Source organism: Adiantum capillus-veneris, chromosome 9 (genome assembly GCF_014529385.1).
Source record: "Adiantum capillus-veneris isolate H3 chromosome 9, ASM1452938v2, whole genome shotgun sequence".
Classification (NCBI taxonomy): Eukaryota; Viridiplantae; Streptophyta; class Polypodiopsida; order Polypodiales; family Pteridaceae; genus Adiantum; species Adiantum capillus-veneris.
In genome coordinates this window covers 154638057-154646439 of record NC_140939.1, presented here as the reverse complement: position 1 = coordinate 154646439, position 8383 = coordinate 154638057, and positions in this window count along the sequence as shown.

Below are 8383 nucleotides of genomic sequence, written 5' to 3'. Positions count from 1 at the left end.
TGAGATAGGAGCACATGTCAAATTTGGTAACAAGTGATCTGGGAAGTCCGAAGTTAAGTATTTTTCACATCACTTTCAAGCTCATTTCCACTATTACCTTCTTGGAGAGAGCAAAGAGCACACAGGAGCATCCGACCTTCTACCGCCTTCTACGACTGCTACGAGAGCTCAGAGGACACCAGACATGAGAGGTAGACTCGTTGCCATAAGCTTTTGATGCTTATCGTTAACTTTTGTCGCGAAAACTGACCAAAACCAAGAAACAAGAGCAGACGGGGAATGGGGAGGAACGCTAGGTAGGGGCACAACCGCCTAACCAAACCTTGCAAGAACTTAGAGGTGGGTTACCCTAACATAGAAGATGGGTTTCTAACACTCTAAGCTCGAGAAAGAACGACTTGAAAAACCCTAGGTCAACAGAGCCTGCAAGAGGCAAACAAAAAAAAAAGTTGTCGAAACGACACAAAACTTCTCAGGAAGCTTAACAACATCGAGGGCAATGCAACCATGGAGTATCTCCGGGTTTGGATCACCAAAAGTAGGTCGGAACAACCGATTCGGCGGCGGACACACAAAGCGTCATTTTGGCATAACGGCTAAAATTGACGACCAAATGACATGAAACTTCACAAGCAGCTTCAAATATACATGGATGACTTATGTTTGCAAGCAAAACCCAAAAGAAAGCTGATTCACTTACCGATGGTGAAAAAGACGCTTTCGGGCAACCAAATGGAGAAAGATGGAGAACGGGGAGCCAAAGTCAAGTTCAACCAAATAGGTGGCTTCACAACATATCCAATGAGCTGGAAATGCAACTCTCGAGAAGAAAAGTTGAAGAAATTCAACTCCAAGGCAAAAAGACGACTTCGGAGACTGAAATGCCTAAAGGGGGCTTTTTAGCTAAACTAATGACTTTTTAAGTTGAAAACTAGTTAGCAGGGCTTAGGGCACTAGCACAAAGCATTCTTTGCACAAAAAGACCAACATTTCAAGAAAAGACATCATACGCGTATGATGTCTCACAGCATGATTTTCACATCCATTTCAACATTTGAGTGCATAGCCTCATTCCACATGTTAATCACATCCTATGAACCAAGTATCATGAGAATTGAAGTTAGAAAACCCAAGGAAAACCAAAAAGACGCAAAGTAGGCCATAAAATTGATTTTTGGTCCTAATTTTGTCACAATAACTCCAAACTCATTGAAACTTTGTAGGATTGTTGATTAACACATCTACAAGCTATCTGGAACCAAAAATCACCATTTTGACACAAAAGACATCATACGCGTATGATGTCTATTTGCACTTACAGAGCCAAAATTGCTCATTTGTCATCATACATCCATTATATATATCTAATATATGCTACATATGAAGTTTGGAACCATTTGGTCAAGTGGATCACCCCATTAGCCCAATTGAGGGAAAATCCTTCATCCAAAGCCTATTTTTGGCCCAATATTTGAGTAGAGACAGTCCAAACCAAGATTTGAGTAGAGACAGTCCTTCACTAGTACATGGGGAGTCCACAGAATCAATCCCATGAAAAATTGATGAAAAAGACATCATACGCGTATGATGTCTTTAGAGCCATTTTTAGCCCAAAATATATCCAAAATTCATAAATCCACTGAATAAGCCTATCTAAAGCCATGTCCAAGCTTATAGAGAAATTTGGTCCAAAAATACACTAAAAGACATCATACGCGTATCATGTCTCACTATGTGATTTTGGCACCTCAGGGCTTCAACCACCAAACAGAAGTGATCTACATGCCATTTGAAGGTGAACCACCAAGTTTTATCCAATTTAGATCATAAAATCCAATTCCCTTTCAAAACTTTGCCAAGGGCCTGATCTGGACTAAACTGGCCAAAACTTGACCAAATGGGATCCAAACTCAAATCCAAGCATATGATACTCATGTATACACTATCAGCTACAAGCACAACCAATATGAAGTCATTTTGACACAAAAGACATCATACGCGTATGATGTCTCCAGCATGATTTTGAGCCCAGTTTGCATATTTTTTCACCTACCCTGCATCCTTAGGCCCTGAATAGCTCATGTTTCAATTTTCAAGTCATTTAAATAGTTAAAAGCTTCATTTCGGCTTTCAGTACTAAAAAGACGCTAACTTCTGAAATTGGAGTTACAGGATCCATGGATTCCGCCAAGTTATCAGCAACAAAGAGAAAAAGACCGACAATCAAAGATGCTCTTGCAGAAGCAGAACCCTTTGACATTCCAGCAGAAACCCTCAAGCCAACCAAAACTTGGGTGGAGGAAGCAGTACTGGAACAAGAGGGAATAAAGATCTACCAGGGGACTTTCAAAGATCCTCAAGGGCAAGCGGTGGATATACCGATGATCCCACAAGAATTGGTGGATTATAGCAGGTCAGAGAACATCAGCAGGTACCTGGAAAGGGCAGACTTGCACAGTTTCTTCACCTCGAGACCATCAAGTGTGGATACAAGAAGAGTGTACGAGTTGGCAACATCCATTCAGAAGGATGGGAAAGCCACATTGACAGCAATAGATGGAGAGAAAGTAGAGGTACAGATCACTCCACAGCTCATTGCAGATGCATTGAAGCTGAACAACAAAGGGAGCTCTGTCAGGGAAAGAAGGGAGGCTATAGAGGTTTATGGGTCCAAGAAACAGAATGCAACTTATGGAGATATGGCATACCAAAGAGCGGCAACCCTTTGCCGACTGTACAACCAATTTCTCCATATTTGCAGTAAAAGACCGCAAAAGTATATGACACCGCCCCATGCCATTGCAACTACCATCACATGGGCATTGAAGAGCAATATGCCAAAAGAGGTGAATTATGCTCAACACATCCACGAGCAAGTAATTGCCATGCACAACGAGAAGCCAAAGTATATAGGAGGAGCTGAAGTTCTGACATGAATAGCTTATGAAGCTATTGGAGCCAGAGATCAATGGCCAAAGGTTCCCTCCCAGAATGAGTGGCTTAGAGAAGCCGATGAGGAGGAAGAACAGCCTGAAGTATCCAAGAGGGCGTCCACAAGAGCACGCAGGAAACTAGAAATAGTTTCAGAACGTGAAGAGAATGTGGATGAGCCGATTATGAAGAAAGCAAAGAAGAAGGTTGCTCCCCAGCAAACCAAAAGTCAGAAAGCGGCACGAATGGAAAGACTAGTGGAGCAGTTTAGAGCGGAAAGAGCTCTAAAGGGGGACTTTGAAGAAAAGTGGGTGCCAGACCCCACTAAAGTCGGAACTAGCTCAGCCAGGCCACATGTTGATCAATATGATCAATATATTAGAGCTTATGAGGAGTCAGAGGCAATACTGGAGCAGCAACCTGTCGAGCCATACACTGAAGAGGAAGTACAGCTTTTAAAAGCTGAGCTGCAAAAGGACGACAAGGGGAAGAAGAAAGTAGATGAGTCTACTGAACCTCAAGAGAAAGACGGGCAAGCAAACAAAGGGAAAGCCAAGATGACTGAGGACAATCAGCCCTCCTTTACTGATGTACCCAGCCCGAAGAAGACGGAAATCATTGTGGAAGAGACCACAGTAGAGATGGACACGGCTGGTATGGAAAAGCCGGAGGCCGGGACCAAGGAAAAGGAGATAGATCCAATTCAGCAAAAGAAAAACGATTATGAGGATCTGGTAGCGATAGGGTACACTAAAGAAGAGGCCCTTGAGGCGGTTTATGGGATCACCCTACAAAAACGAGATGATCGGAGAGGGACAGAGGAAAATACAAAGAGTACAAAAGAAAGTAACGAAAAACTGGAAGAGCAGAACGTACTAGAAGAGCCGAAGCCAGTGGAGGTGGTGGCCAAAAAAGCTTTAGAGTTGATAGATGAAGATGAAAAAGACATGCACATGGTGCATGAACTGCTCAACAAGATCAAAGAAAGATCCAAGGCAAAGGAAGCGGAGATTGAGATAGCCAAACAAAGGGAAGCCGAGTTGCAGAGGAAATTAGAGGATGCTATGACTGAATCTGAAAGTCATAAAGCATCACTCTACGATGCGGAAAACGAGAGAGACGGCTTGATACTCCAGCTAGCTGAGGCCTCAAGAGAAGTAACAAGTGCACAGGAAGCAAGGGAGCGGATGGAAGACGACTTGGAGGAGGCTAAAGATGAGCTCATTGAGCTAAGGGAAAGAGTCGAGCTCCAAGAAAGAACAATCACTACACTCAGGACTACCCCTAGAGCTAGCAGAGCAGGAACCGAACAAGAGGGAGCTCTTGTACCAGCTCTGGAAGACCAGGTCCGAAGCTTACAAAGAGAGCTAAGATTAGAGCAAGTGCAAAGGTTGCACATTGCGGAGGGATCATTGGCAGCAGAGGAGAGGCTCACTTTAGAAAATCAAACACTAAGAACAGAGAATGAGACCCTCCGCAAACAGCTCCAAGATCTACAAGAGCAACAAAGAAGAGAGACAGAGACACCACAAGAAGATTCATGTGGAGCAGCCATAGAACTACCAGAAACTGGAGAGGCAACCACAATTGAAGATCTAGCCCCAGTTCATGAGGCGACCTCAACTTCAGGAATCTCTGAAGAAGAAGAACAAAGGCTCCATGACCAAATAGAAAAGTCAGCAGAGGAGAGTGCCAAGGCGGAAATGGAATGGGAGAGGAGACTCCTAATCTCCATTAGACTTCAGGGATTAGACACAAAAGTGCTCCATGAAGAGTGGATGCAACCCAACCCGCCTTTCCCTTTGATGAAGTTTGAAGTGATAAAAACGAAAAAGAGAATAGAGGAGGAGCAGTATGTCGCTCTTTACGAAGGCGACATCACAAAAGAGGAACAATCAAAGAAGATTGTAGATTCGCAGCCTAGATGGAGGAAAGGTTGGCTGAACAAATACCCAGCCTATCTCATCTACTTGGTGGAGGCACCAAAGGAGATTCGGGAGAATGCAACCTTCTGCCCGGTGCCAAGAGTCAGAAGGTGGAAAGAGCATGGCAGGATTGTAGAAAAGAAGCCAAATTGGCTTAATTACCCCAGGATGCCAGGACCAAAGGCAGGAGAGAGAATAGGTAAAGCCTACATGGTGAAAACCCTAACGGGCACCATCAAGCTCTTTACTGGCTCTCCTGACCTTTCGTGTCAGATGCTCAAGAAAATTTGCAGGACTCTCTTAGCTTGCATTGAAGTGTTCGCGCCAGATAAAGCCACGACCTCGAGTCTACTATCGACGGTCGACACAGTGACTGATATGATGTATGATCTTTCATTGCAGCCTTCTCCAAAAGTGTTGCACCTCCTATACCAGAGGATTATGTTTTTGCCTAGCTTCCACATGCAAACATTCGAAGAAGCTTTCTACACCGGCTTTTTCTCCCACGAAAGCAAAATATTCAGCCCAACCTTGACCATCGGCAACCTGCGATACGAATCACATTTGCAGATGCTCAAGATGGCAGGACTTTATTGACCAAGCATAAAGGTCATGTCAGGGACGACATGAACGCGGAGGGGGGGAGTGTTGAGCCAGCAGAGGATCACACCCACATTTTTGCTCACACTCATCATTTTTGTAACCATTGATTGTAATAAATGTCTTTCTGACATTGATTTTGAATTGAGCCATTCATTAAGTAACGGGACTCAATTGAGTTTCCAGCTTGTAATCCCGAAGTAATTTCACTTGCTGATGTAATTAGTTAGAGATGTTCTCACCTCCAAGGCTGAGGTATATAAGCCAAAGTTTTGTAACCTAAGGGATTCAGATTATTAATCAAAGTGAGTTTTTGAGCGCCGTGACTGTGTCTGAGATAGAGTGAGAGAGAGTCTTATCTACTTGCTACGCGAGCTACGGAGCCGCCATTGGAGAAGCGACACCGCCATTGTGTTAGCAACGGCGAGAGCTACGCACTGATACCAAGAGTGCGCGCTATCGGCTTCTATGTGTGGTAAGTTCCTACGAGCTTCGGTGTGAGTTTTCTTCCAACTCGTGTGTCGGAATAGAGCGTGCAGCATATCTATAGAACCACAACGAGTAGAGCTACACATTAGTACCATCGGGGTCAAGTTTCGGTCACCTGTATTTTTTGGCCTGTCTTCATACGCGTTTACCGCACGGAGTGGTTATAGGTTGATTTTGCAGTTCAAGTCTTAAGGGTGTTGTTCTTACGTAGTGTATAGACTTTCCCTTGAGTTTGAGATCGATTCAATGATTCTAGATCCTGTTTCGTATAGCATTCGTTTGTAGAACGGATTTCAGTCACTTGCGTATTTTAGAACTTAGATTTGATTTCCTTAGTAGTGATTGTCATTAGAAGGTCGAGTAGGTGATTTGACACCCACCTAGTTGTTTCCATGCGCTTGCGGGTCAAGCTTCGTCCTCGTCTGACAAATTCTGTTGTTGGTTGAGTTCTCGCTATTTAGCTTCCGCTAGCGGCGTAACCGCCTTAACACTCGTGGTTTGACGAGCTTCGACATTAGGCGCGGATGGGACTTCTTCGACTACGACTTTACACGTTTTCTTGGCGACCCCTCAGCAGACCATGAGGCAGCCTGCTTCAAGGTTCATGTTCTGTTCCTTGCAGCTAGGGGGATAGAGGCCTTGAACTCAGCAGTTGGCTTCTCTTTTCCCCTTTGCGGCAAGGACCAGACTGAGTGGACTCTCGACTCAGTGTTGGAGTGGTTGCATACACAGGTCCTAGATCTCTCTCACCACATGGGAGATTTAGGAGTTACAGACATGCTTCAGACTTTATGGCCATTGTCCAAGTTTGCGGTGACTCCTCCAGATACAGCAGGATGTAGACACATTGTGGTTTATTTCTTTGCCGATACGCAGTGCTTGCCATGCTATATACACATTCATGAGGACTCCTAGACAGAGGAGGTTGCTTTACGTACGGCTCGCTCTACTTGGGCTTGGGCCAGGCATTCGTTGCAGTCACGCCTGTCTAGAGGATGCTTGGATGCGGATTACTCCCCATCCAAGCGAACCTTGAAGATAGCACATTTAGCTACTGTGATAGCATCTGTTCTCTCTCGCTCCCCATGAGGATCGTCTCATGGAATGTGCAGGGACTTGGTGGGTCCCAATTTCAACGTCAACAGGGCCGACTGCATCAGAAGCTTCAACGCTGCCTTGTGGGAGGAGAGATTGGTCTCCTTATGCTACAGGAGCACCATCTGTGTGAGAGCCGCATTATACGTTGTGGTCAGCTCTTGCATAGACGATATGATACTTTTTGGTCAGCTGCTTTTGGACCTGGCGGCATCCAGGGTGGGGTATATATGACTATTGTGGACTCTTTGTAGCAGGTCATTGTGGGCAGAGGGATTATTGTGCCATGCAGGGCTCAGTGGATCACTATGCAGTTTCAGGTTGCCTTGTGGGCTTCCTGAACATCTATGCATCCAATGTGGCGAGTGCACGAGCAGAGTTTTGGTCACAGATAGTTGAGTCTCTGTCGCAGACAGAACACTGGTGCATAGGGGGGCACTTCAACATGTTGGAGGACCCTTCTGAAAGGATTGGTGGTAGCCATGCTACTATGCATGGAGTTCAACTGGCAGCTTGGGAGAGGTTCTGTATGACTCTGAGGTTCTTGGATGTGTTGCAGCACTCTAGTTTTGTGAGGCCTCTAGACAACTTGGCCTTCTCTCGTTCGGACCGTAGAGTGGGAAGAGTGAATCTATCACGGATAGATCGCTTCTACACTAGTGACCATTTCAGTGACTTGGGTGGGATAGTTGGCATTCTGGCACGGACTTCCTTCTCGGACCATGCACCAGTGATCCTCACAGTGGCAGACAGGTAGAGAATGTTTGCGGGTCGCCGCGACGGACATCCATAGCATAGCCTTCAGGCATCAACATAAATATCAATACCAGGGAAGCGACTCGGATGAGGCATGGAAACTCACTAGGGTGTCAATCCTAATGAAGTGAACTCGAAGAGATGCAACTACTAACTCTACAAGCAAATCAAACGCATTAAAGCCAAGTAATCTGCCTATGTCCTTCTACATAGCTCTACAGTCATCACGCCTGTTTACCATGCAAATCATATCGGATTCGCACGAAACTTGAAGGGAAGCTACAGGGGACTATCAGGAGCATATCCTACCACTGTCACAGCATTTTGGATGGGTACACGGATCGCGATTGTTTGTCTCAAAGCACGCAAAAACAGTAAACGGATGATCCTAAAGGGTCGTTTTTGGGTCCCTAAAGCCTCTCCTAGGGTCAAAACAACATAAAATACGCATATAAACACTCAAAACAATGATTTAAGGCCACAACAATTGCGTTTGATACCTACACCGAATCTTGAACGCTTACACTTGAATGAAAGAGCAGAGTAAGAAGAACACGATGCAATAAACAAAACTGAATTTGGATTAC